Source organism: Protopterus annectens, chromosome 8.part0, assembly GCF_019279795.1.
Source record: "Protopterus annectens isolate FY-2018-M chromosome 8.part0, PAN1.0, whole genome shotgun sequence".
NCBI lineage: Eukaryota > Metazoa > Chordata > Ceratodontiformes > Protopteridae > Protopterus > Protopterus annectens.
Genome location: NC_056741.1, coordinates 1,292,787,729 through 1,292,800,299, shown reverse-complemented (window position 1 = coordinate 1,292,800,299; position 12,571 = coordinate 1,292,787,729).

Here is a 12,571-nt window from a genome sequence, read left to right as displayed (position 1 = left end):
GCAGGGTCAGAGACTGGCCTGGAGGCCAGGCAGAAGCCACCTCCTCCTATATGATACAGATTACAGTGATATGGCTTTCAGTCTAGCCACATACAGTACATCATGGCATGAGTTTTAGGCCCTGTATTTTCTTGAAGAGAAAGCCCTTTGGTCTTTCCAGCTGCTGCATGTCTCTGGTGAGGTACATGCAAAAGACAGCATTATACTCTTTATTGTTCTGATGAGGTTTGAGTACACTGCTGTCATACAATCCTAAGATCACAACATAGGCTTTCAGTATCAGTGTGGACACTTGCTGGTTGAAGTTCAGATTGGTATTTGCGTGTGTTTCCAGTGCCTGCATCACTAGATTTCAACATAGCAGGACTGTTGTCAATGCTGTAATTAACATGGACTTCCAATTTCAGAACAACAACATAAAGACACATTTCTGCATTTATTTGTAGATCACGTGGATTTCTCGCCAATCATTTGTCTGTGTTAGCTCCTCCTGTAGTATATTATCATCGTTGGCAGACTCAGTGATTGCACCCAGCATGAAAGAATCAGCAAACATGCTAAGCCAAAGTCCATATACTTTAGCCTGAACTGTCAAGAAATAGAGTCAAAACAGTAAAGGGCCAAGCACAGATTCTGGGGTTTGCCAGTAGTGACATCTCTACTGGTACAGGATGATTCACCAATTTTCACACTATGTGTTCTGTCAGTGAGCCAATTGGTTACCCATCTAGTGATGTAAGGATTATTCCCCAGCTGGGAGAGTTTCTCAATGATACCTGCAAGGGGTATTGTGTCCAAACCCTAGGCCAGATCACAATAGACAGTATGCACTGTCTTGCCTTCATCCAGGCCTATCCTACTGAATCAATGGGCTGTGACAACATCATAGATTACCTGTGGTGTGACTCAGCACATACACCTTCCTGATACAGTTGACTGCACACTTCAAAACACCCTCCATATGGGCTATGTTTCTGTAGAAAGGTGTACATCAACATGCATCCATCCGAGTTGTGGAAACAGCACCTGATGCATGCATGCATGTATAGAGACACCTTGACTCTCCTCACCTTTAAGGTATACCAATATGTCATCATGGGACTCTTCTAAATGGACACTAGTAATATTCTGGCTGTGTGCAACAGACCTGTGTCAGTTGTTAATGCTACATCATTTATGTTACATCTTATAGATGTCTTCAAAGAAGTCATCAAGGGCATGCATGATGACAACAGGATCATTTTGTGGAACTTGACCAGGTCAAAGCATTTGACACAAACCCACACTGAGGTATTCAATCTATGCTGTCATATGTGGGCATAAATAACTATATCAACAAGTGGGTAGACCAGTATATCACATACTTGGGATATCACTAGGTTGAAATGTGTGAAGTGTCCTATATCTCAGTTCCAGTGATTAGGTTTGTACATCAGGGCTGTCTGCAAGGCCTTTCCTGTCCATTATTTAAGTGCTGGACATCACAGATGGCATACACATCCTGTGTCCAAACAGCTGCCTGAAAGGCTACAGTGGCCAGCTCCCACTCTAATCTCAAAACATTCTGGAGTTCAGTCAACAAACTTCTTCACCCAGGTAAGCCCTCCACACCTAACCCCTACCATAACTGCTCAGATTCAGATACTGCAACCCTCTTCAACTCCTTCTTCGTCAGTACTATCAAAAACCTCACCCTAAACTCCAACTTCCCTAATCACCCAACCCCTGAATTTCCACAACACCAGCCTACCTCCTTCTCATTTAAGACCATTCCCACAACTTACATAAAATCACTATTCTGCAAACTCAAACACTGCTCTCTATCCACAGACAGCCTGCCCCCAATATTCCTAAAATTAGCCGCAAACTCCATTGTCTATCCTATTTCTATACTTATCAATATATCCCTTTAAGAAGTTATAGTCCCTGACAGCTGGAAAAAGTTCTATACTATACCCATACACAAAGAAGGGTACTCAATTGATCCATCCATAACCATCCTATCTCCCCTTTCAAAAATACTGGAAAAATTTATACATAAACAACTATTTGAATATATATTTCAGGAAAACTTACTAACACCCATCCAACATGGCTTCCTCCCTTACCACAGCACAGCTACCACTTTAGTATCCTTTACTCAAACCATTGTCAAACCTGTGATAAGAATAGAGTAGCCCCCTGCCTATTCATTGACATCTCTAAAGCCTTTGATACCACCTCACACAAACTACTTCTAACTAAACTCACAGACCTCAATCTCTCTAACTCCACTCTATCCTGGTTCTTCAGTTATCTCTCACATTATCTTCAGGCAGTTAGATGGCACATCACACCCTCCCCCTTCCTCCCAGTCCAAATAGGGGTCTTCAAGACTCAGTCCTCAGACCATAGCTTTTCAACATCTTTATAAATAACCTCTGCACTTCTACCCCTCACTCCACACTAATACAATACCTAGACGACTCTACAATAATCTCCACCACTGACAGTCTTGACTAGCTTCTCACCATCACCATCACCATCACTCAGGAATCTATCACCTCAGTCAAAAAATGGTTAACTACCAACCAATTACTACTTAACCCAAAGAAAACCAAGCTCCTCCTATTTCTTCCTAAATTCCTATCTCCCTTCAAGAATACCTTCACTGTTACCTTCCTCAAAAGCACAACTGTCAAAGTTGAGCCTCATACCAAACTACTAGGAGTAACTATTGATGTCCATATACAAGAGGCTATCAAAAACCCAACAAAAACTGGGTCTACTCTACAGGAACAAAACATTTCTCACCAATGAATCCAAAGCAACTCTTGCAAAAGCCTGCCTTCTACCTGCCGTACTCTACACCACCCCAATTTTAATAAACCTTTAGTCAAACCTCCTAACCAAGCTTGAACACTGTTACAACAAAACTGCAATATTTGCAGGTAATCTTTAATCTTCCTTATCAATCCAACCACTGCCAATCTCTAAAAAACCTTCAGTGGCCTGAATTCCATCAGCAGCTCCTCCTCCCCCAAATAAACCTATCTCACTCCATCTTTCATAAACCCACCTCCTGCCCTGCTTTATCAGCACTTTTAACTCCATACACCCCTAACCACACCCTCGAACTTCAGGCCAACATCTCCTGGTCATTTACAAACCAAAAAAAAAAAAAAAAACATAGGTGAGCAGCTTTACTGTTACTCTGTGACCCATTCCTGGAACAAACTTCCCCTGACCCTTAGAACTATACCCGATACCAACGACTTTAAACAATCCTTAAAATGTTTCTTACTTAATGCCAGTACCTGCACTTGCCATGACCCTCCTTAAAATACCCTCCTAACACCCATCGTGCTTCCCATTACTACTCCACTCTTTATCTGCTCTCCAGCCATTCACTTTTCTTCCTGCTATTTTGGAACTACATCCCACAACTAAAGTCTACAACCACTGTGCACATTTCAATTTTGTTATACAGTGTGTACTGTATCTTTATGTATTCCATTCATATGTAACTGCTGTTACACCTTTGGATTGTAATTGTAATTATGTTGTTAGTATTGTTTACTTGTATAATAATTTTACTGGAGCTTTTCTCCCCAGGTCTCTGCTGAAAACAGGCTTCTGCCCAGTCAGACTAACCCAGTCAACAAATGTCAAAATAAATAAAAAGTAAGTAAATAAAAATAAATAAAATAAATAAATAGATTGTGGGCAATGACTGACTCAAACTGTGAAATTAGTATAATACAGACAGTATCAACACATGCCAAATATTGCTGCCACACCCATGACATACATACAATGACAAGAAAACATGGGGGGATTTGTTAAGTCAGAAAAACAAACATACAACTCAAGTATAATGTGGACATCCCACCCTATAATCAGACAAATAGGTATGTGACCTGTGTCCTGGGGTAGATAGTAAGTGGAATGTCTACCAGCATGTGGTCACAGTGCTGACTACTTCCTTCTATGTAACACAAGTGCTGAATATGTTAAGGACATCCACATCAGATGCCACAATACCTTCATAGTTCCCAGCCTTCATGACACCAGTAACTGAGTACAATGCACCATTATCCATGTACCTGTCTACACATCTTCCTGTGATTTGTAACTGAAGTGAAACAACTTTGTCACAGTGAGGTGTCACACAGCTTATTGGCCATACCTAGGTATTCTTTTTGTGGCATATACATGACTGCCTGATGGTGGAGAACACCAATTAAGTTGTTACAGCAGATGCATGTGTGCTACCTGTTTTGCTGATGCACACTACATACATAGCTGTTTGACAACATTAATGGCATGGATATAATTTGTGACAGTGGGGATTGGGCTCTCTCTCTCTCTCTCTATATATATATATATATATATGCGCCATGCACACCAGTCAGCTCGCCTGTATTGCTCATAATGTTGCATACAGGTATAGCAGTGTCCCTCTTAACGCCTTTAGCAGATATTACAGTGGCAGGACAGTGTGTGTGGTTAACCTCATAGACTGTGGATGTATCATAATAGTTGTTCAAGTGTCTTTGTCCAATTTCATCTCTTATCACTCTAAATGACATATGTTATGTCAGAGGCATGGGATTACTGGTGGCATTATACTGGTATTGTCCATGATTGTGGTTGCTTCTTTTAATGTTTTCCATGAACCTTTTCCTGTGCCCAGTGTGTTGGAGACCTCTGCTGAGATTGCACTCATATTCAGGCAAATCAGTTTACACAGCTGCACAAAATGCACCCTACCCCAATTGTATGCCAGATCCCTAATAGATGTCCTCTGCATTATTCATGTAAGGTTGCTTATTGCACAGTGACATCCTCCCCATTGTTATGTCACCTTGCATGACAGTCACATAAAACACATTTTCACTGTGCAATTCATACTGTACCATATACATATGTGATTGGTGTTGCTGCTATAACCATCTGCCAATTACATGGCCTCATCTGCTCTACATTAGGTTGTTTCACCTGTCCCCTTTCCCTTTGTTCATTCCTACAAATCATCTGTGCATCCCTATTCAATACATGCACTTCCCAGTGTTTCTTGTAGATGACAGTCCATCTACCATTACAGATCATTTACACAGCTTCAGTACAGCATGCCAGGAATGGGATAGCAAAATACTCTGCACTGTAGATACACTGTCCTGTCCAGGTTTGAAGCCTATATTTTGCATTCATACCTCTTAAGTGACCAGATATTCACAGGATGTCCAGATGTGTTCCTTATCAAATTTGTGGATTTTTGCCATATCACTGCGATAATCTCAGGACTGATGTACATTTGAGTTCATACCTTTCAACTTCCCAGATTTTTCCAGAATGTCTTGATTTTTGTCTCATATTTAAAATCTTTTCCTCATAAAATTTTGGTTTACGACTAATCATCTGCATGTCGCTGTGGAATGAAGTCAGAAAATAATGACAGACATTTGAGTTTCAAACTTCATGCTCTTCAGAAAATTCATGCTAATGTCAAATCTATTATTCCATCAACTTTCTAAGTTTGTAAGAGCAATATTAAAAAATCTGTCCTTATTTTTGCGCCTTTGTCCCCCATTAGTTATGGCTTTGTCCAGCTTTCTTGTTCTAAGAGGTTGAGAGGTATGTTTGAGTTTCATACTTCATATCCTTCAGAACATGTACTTCGACTACATTTCTATAAGGCATCTATGTCAAATATATCACTATATCTGGGTGATTGTCCCCGCATTATGCTGGCCTTTGTGCAGATGTGTTGAACTAAGAGACTGAGAGCTATCTATGAAGCCCTGGTGATCACTGTGGCATTCCATGCAAAACCGCAGACTGTGTTCTGCTTTAAACAGGATTGCTATCCGTTTACATGGTTTCCTGGCCAGCAACACTGTTGCCAACCCTGAAACCTCGCTTAGACATGGTGGGTGGGCAGCATGAATATGCATTGCATGGTGGTGCAAGCTGCTGCTTACCGCATACCACCGTGTATACATGAAACTCTGTACAGGCTTCTCACACAGACTACATGGAGTTTATTGAATCCCGGGGAATATTTTGTATTTTACTTGCCTATTTTTCCAGTTCTTCACAATTTCTCTTGTATAGTTTCTCTATGTCCCTAAATTAATCTCCTTCCATTTTTTACATACTTACCTCCCACTTATTCATGTTTAAATTCACCCTAATTCAGTTTGACAGTCTTGGTAAAGAAAAATATTAAAAATCTTAGCAAAAGTGATTACCATATTGCTGCATATCAGAAATGAAATTGTACATCTTGAATCCCATGAAAACAAATTGCCACATAGCTGAACTAAAAGATGAAATCTACACATGCCATATTTTACCAGCAAAACATATTTGGCCAAAATATCTTAAAAATTGCTAACTTAACACTTGTCTTATAGACAGGCTACATCTCTACCTCCTCAATGTGTGTGTGTGTGTGTGTGGGGGGGGTCTTCTATAACCTACAATAACTAAATATGTTTGGTCTGAGATTTCAGTGACATAGAATAAATTTAATATTGTTTTCTTTAGTAAAATTAATTATTTGATTTTATGAGGTAGTGCCTTGGAGTTGTATATTATGGGGTATGGGAACATACCTCCTAATAACATGGGTACAGCCTCCAAACCAAATTTAATATTAATATTTAAACAATCGGTTGTGATTTGAAATAAGTTTTATAATTGAGCTCGACAAGTTTCTTTTGTTCCTTTCAAAGTGGTATGGCACTTTCATTAAATCACCTTGCTGAAGACACACTATCTTTTTCATGTTTTTGGCTTTATAGTACACATTGTTGACAATTCTTCGGAATAACCCTTTCATCAAAGCTATATAAAGAGAATGTGCTAACATTATTCCAGTGAGCTATTTAACACTGAAAAAATAAGTATTGCATGTATTTCCATTGGAAAGCATGATGTCTTGAGTTTCACTGCAAATGTGAATAAAAGGCACTCTCTCAACTCTTCACAGTACTGGTACCATACTTATTTATGTACGTTTTTACAGATAAATGATATGGACCACTAGGATGTTTTTTAGGCATGACCTAATTCCAGTCTTAGGTGAAATAAATGCAATAGAAATTGTAAAGCAATACTAAGATCACATATAAAATTTTAAATCAAAATCATGCATAATACTATGATCAATCATAAATGAATATAAGGCAATATAAATGTGCATACCCCCCTGCAAGGTGCCCTGATAATCTAGGTGAGTTCTGTAGCATGTGTATCCTTGCAGCCTGGTTATTTAACAGAATTCTGAGATTTGTAAGTGGTACCTTCTTTGAATATCTTTTTTAAATGAATTGAATGAAGTTTAACAGAGTGATTAACTACTTTATATTACTAGTAAGGAGATTCCACATGTATTGTCCTAGTATGGAGATTTTGCTAACGTAAGTGTTCCAGCACAGGCATGCTAGTTATACATAAAGGCTTACAGCGTTGATAATAGCATTGTAGATTTTAAAACTGTCAGTCTAGTTCTTTGCAGTCTAGTTAACATTTTTTAGTACAAGAGAGTTTTCTTTTAAAGTAGCCACATTCAGTCTTTAGCAAACTTAAAAAATATGAAATGAATGAAGTAAGTAATATTTTAAATAAGATGACAGTTTGAAGTTTTAAGTTCTCCTGAAGCTGTCCTGGGATTGCATTGTAATGTTTTTGATTTATTTTACTGTAAGGGTATATTTCACTGATACTGAGTCAATAATATAAGGCAAGGCTTTTGCGTATTCTCACTTTCTAAATGTAGCCGACATGTACAAGTAGTACGAATCTCTCCTCTCTTCTTTTTGATATTATTTCTGTTTTGCAATATTTCAATCACCATTGTTCCTTGATCTGAATAGAGAAATCAGTTAAGAAAATTAATAGTCATCATTCATACCCTTGCAAGCAATGATATAATCAGTTTTAGACCACCCGACCTGATGATCAATGCATTTTTCTTTACCTAAAAATAATTCATTAAACTAACTCTCAGAACCATTATTTCTATCCAAGATACATATCCATACATTGCCACTCCCTATTTATCTTGCTGTTAAAACATCCACCAAAGTAATTTTTCTTTGAAGTCTATAAGAATAAATTAAACTATACTGTTCCAGTTTACCTTAAGTTTCTATGACATTAAGTTTTCATTTTTGTAAGTTGCATTATCTAAGCTACATCCTGGGGAAATGATGGCTTACTCTGTCAAACAGGCTATAGTTGATAAATGAAATATCAATTATCTACTAAGTTAGGCCCAGAAGTTTAACAAGACATACTAGATAACCTAGTCTTCATGGCATTCATATGTTGGTATAATGCGTGTCCTGAATAATTACAATATCAAGTCCATTTCTGAATAATTCATGCAAAATTATCCCTTGCCTACTAAAGCTTGTGGAGACGTTAGACTATGGTGCAGAGACATATGACATTGCCCCCTCTTTTTACTGTGGCCACCACCTCATACATTCTTTACAACACTCCATTCATTTGCAGGCTTCCTGCTCCTGATATTTTGAGATGTCATTTTAGGGTCTCTCTCCATAATTAGGCGAATCAAGAGGAAAGTCAAACAGAGCTGAAAACCTATGAGGTTTAAACATAATATAGAATGATATGCAGTGCAAGAAAATACAGAAATATGTATTTTTCAGCAGCAATGGCAGCAGTGACAGTCAGACTTGTATAGGAGGTTGAGACTGGATTGCTTAACTGCAACAGAGGGAAATCGGAAGTAACACAGAGAAAGCAGAAATTGAACTCAGAGTGAATACACGTAATGGCTCTGAATGGAACTGTTGGTTCATTTTGAAGCTTGTGGACAGTTGGCAACTCTTGCAGGTACTTTCTTTTTTAAGCCCTAACAAACAACTAGATAATAGTTTGGTGATATGCTATTAGATAAAGAAGTTTCAAAAAGAAACAGTATTACTCATAGCAACATTCCTGTCATACTTTCATTTATTTATTTAATAAAAATGGGCATGCAGAGACTGTAGCTAGCAGGTCAAGCTACATTACTGTGACCATTATTTCTGCCACTTCCTGCTAACAGCCAGTTCTAGTGATCATCTGAAATGTGAAGTCTGTTTAGGGTAGTTTATGGGTGACAGCAAAGTGTAGTAATTGTTTAATGATTCATTATAGCAAAGCACAATGTATATGCACAATCAAACCTGAAAAGTACATGCAAAAGGTTTTCTTTTGGTGTTAGAGTTGAGGTGTTCATCAGTCTGTGAAATCACATATCAAGTGATTAATAATTTGGTGGGACTTGTCAGTTGGGTAGTATAGACTGAACAGTAAGTTGAAATGCATGACTGTGGTCATTATTTATTTCACTTTTATCACAATCCTATCATAGAGCATGTGTACTAAGAAGGTGGATATCTTTGGGGGTTGGCATCAGGAGATATGGTGACACACAATCATTATATAGTGATCTGATATATCTTGTTGGGTGGAACTGTGTGCATCTATGAGATGAAAGTTGAAATACTGCAATGTGGTAATTACTTCATTCATTTTCCTCATAATCAAGTCTGACAAGTATTCACAAAAAAATCTTTCAAAATAGCCACATGACATTTCTTTCTTATCATTCCAAAAATCCCAAAACAGTAAACACCAAAAGGCAGTATAAACCAGAAAATCATACAAATATTATATAAATTAAAAATAATTAAGATCTTAAAAAAAATAATTTTAATAATAAAATATACACATAGCAATTAAAAAACCCCTAAAAGTATGACCTAGCAAAAATAAGGAAAATATGTAGAGAAAGAAGGGGGAATAAAATTATGAGAAAAACCAAACCCCAAACAACAAAGTGTAACTACCCTATACCCTGTCAACTCTTTCCCTTAAAACTAGCATTAAAGAAACAGAATCATTTAGTCCTGGGGGAGGTAGGCAGCCAATCTAAGCTGCCATCGTAATTCCCTTTTGCTTAATATTTTTTTCCAGTCACCCCCCCCCCCACACCGGAATCAGTGTGTGTAATGTTTCCAATATACCAAAGCTGAATTTAACAAATCTTTGACAAACAAGGATATTATATATATAGATGTATATTTTATTATTAAAATTAAAGTTTTAAGATCTTAATTGTTTTTAATTTATATAACGTGTATGATTTTCTGGTTTATACTGCCTTTTGGTGTTTACTGTTTTGGGATTTTTGGAATGATTTAATTTAATTCAATTTAATTGAATTGTTCTTAATTGTTTAATTATTAGTTATTTATACGCATTGACACTTGAGAACAATTTGTCTGAAGAAGTTTTGTGATTTACACAGGACAAAAAGCAGAGAAAAGTGTGTTGCTTAACAGTAATACATTTTTGTTTTACATCTTGCTGGACAGTGGCTTTTTTCGTTAGTCACCTTTTTTGGTGATATAACCTATGTTAGACTTTCTACACTAAATCCTTCACTTTGTAGGGATTATATAACCTTTGCTTTTATTTTTTTAACTTCTACTCTACTAATCTTCTGTTCTATATCCCCCCTTTGTGATTTTATTTTTTGTATTGTGAAATTTCCATATCTTTGTGCCTTTGCCTGCATTTCTCTTCAAATATCTTTTGGGCTATTTGTTTTGTATTGATTAATTATGATTTCTTCTTTGCATAAATATTGAACCATATCAGATGTCTCTTTGTTTCCCTTGTCCATATTTTTTTATACCTTTCAAAAATCTCTAGAATGTGTTCTTTATATTTTCACACTTCCTCAGTTGCTTCTTTTTCCAAATGGTCCAAGGGTTCTTGGTCTATATAATGTTTTTCATTAATCTGTTGTATTAATAAACACAAATTTGCATTTGAAAGTTTTGACAGTTTTTCTTGTGCAAGCATTTTTCTTTCCTCTCATTTCTCTCTTAATCTTTTTGTATATCTTCTGTCTGGAAGTTCTGGGCTTCTTGCATAATAGTAACATGCATAATTTCTTTCTTATTTAAAATAGTCCACTCTATCATCTTTATCGTCTTTATGGCTCTTTTTTAACCTATCCTCCCCCTGAGTCTGGCCTAACCCAATTATACAAATGTTTCCGTGTCTTGAGGAGTCAACATGTCATTTTCCAGTCCTGGCACCAGTGCAGCTGCCAGGATTGGACACCTTTTATCCTGGGACTTGTACACCCAGCTGTGTTTTTACTTTTTTAACCTACCTCTGTCAATTTATATGATATATAAAATACAGTCTATATTATTTATCAGTGCTGCCTTGATGAGATTTTGTAAAAAGCAGGGTCCACCTCATGGAGGTACTCACCAAGACTTAAGGATGAATTCACTTGAAGCAATACTACTCTCCTTTGCTTGCTGATTTGTCATCTCTCCATTTGGACCCTTATTTTACTACAAACTTTTGTTGATGTCTCAGACTGCGGTCTTGTGTGAAAAGAACAAGACAACTTTTCACTGAGTATTGCTCATCACCTTTTCCTAAGGTGCAGTCACCTAGAGTGAGAAAAATTAAGTTAAGATGGTAGCCAATGCAAAAAAAAAAATACTTTCTTGTTGTTTTTCCTTTTTTCTTTGATTTGATTTACTCAAAGAACTCATTATCTCTAATACAAGTGTTTACAAACATATGTGAATTAACCTGTGATATTTACCAGTGAATTGTAAATCTGGTTGTATAGATTTCAGGAATCCTAGTGTATCTATTTCAATAATTTTGTCTAGAAAAGTATATGTTGATTAGATTAAGCATCTTTTTTTCTGTACTTCATGTCCACTTTCTGCTGATATCAGGAACCCTTTTGTCCTCCCTCGTACTTAGACTTTCTCTACGGTCACCATTTAGTGATGCAGACCCTGCCATAATCCTTCACTGGATGGACACCTATTCCCTCCAGAGAGGAAAGCCTTCATTGCTTCTGTGATGTGCATTGTCCCCATAGCCAGGGAGGGAAGAAGCTGATGTGAGTATGTATGAAAATAATCTGTTAATAGCATGGCACAAGTACAACAAATCATATGGCGCTGATATTTATGTAGCTTCTTTATTTTGGGGCACTTTGCTATCTGTTACCAAATTCAGCCTAAGGTAGAGAAAATCAGCAGGTTAAGTTGAAGGGTTATTTATGTATGCACCAAGGAACAAGGAGGTTTGCATGGTACAGATATTACAGCATGACCAGGGTGTATTACCACATGACCAGGGGTATTGTGAGTCATGAGCTTGAAGAATGAGTGCCTTACAGTGTCTGGGCATGTGATAATATCTATTGGCTAGACATGTTGTTATATATGTGTCATGCACTTTCCCAAGTACTTTTTTGTAATTATAAAATGTGTGTCTATATTATTATTATTATTATTATTATTATTATTATTATTATTACAGTTTAAATGTTACCTTTAGTAGGATAAATATGATAGTTCTATATTTTATAATACATTTATTATAAGGTAATTCATGCACCCTTTGCAACTAAATGATTCATGTGCAGAAATATAACTTTTTGTAACTGTTGGAATGTTTCCATTAAATTTCTAGTGAAGTAATTTAAGGACCTTTCTGTCAAAATGTTGTGCTCCATTGT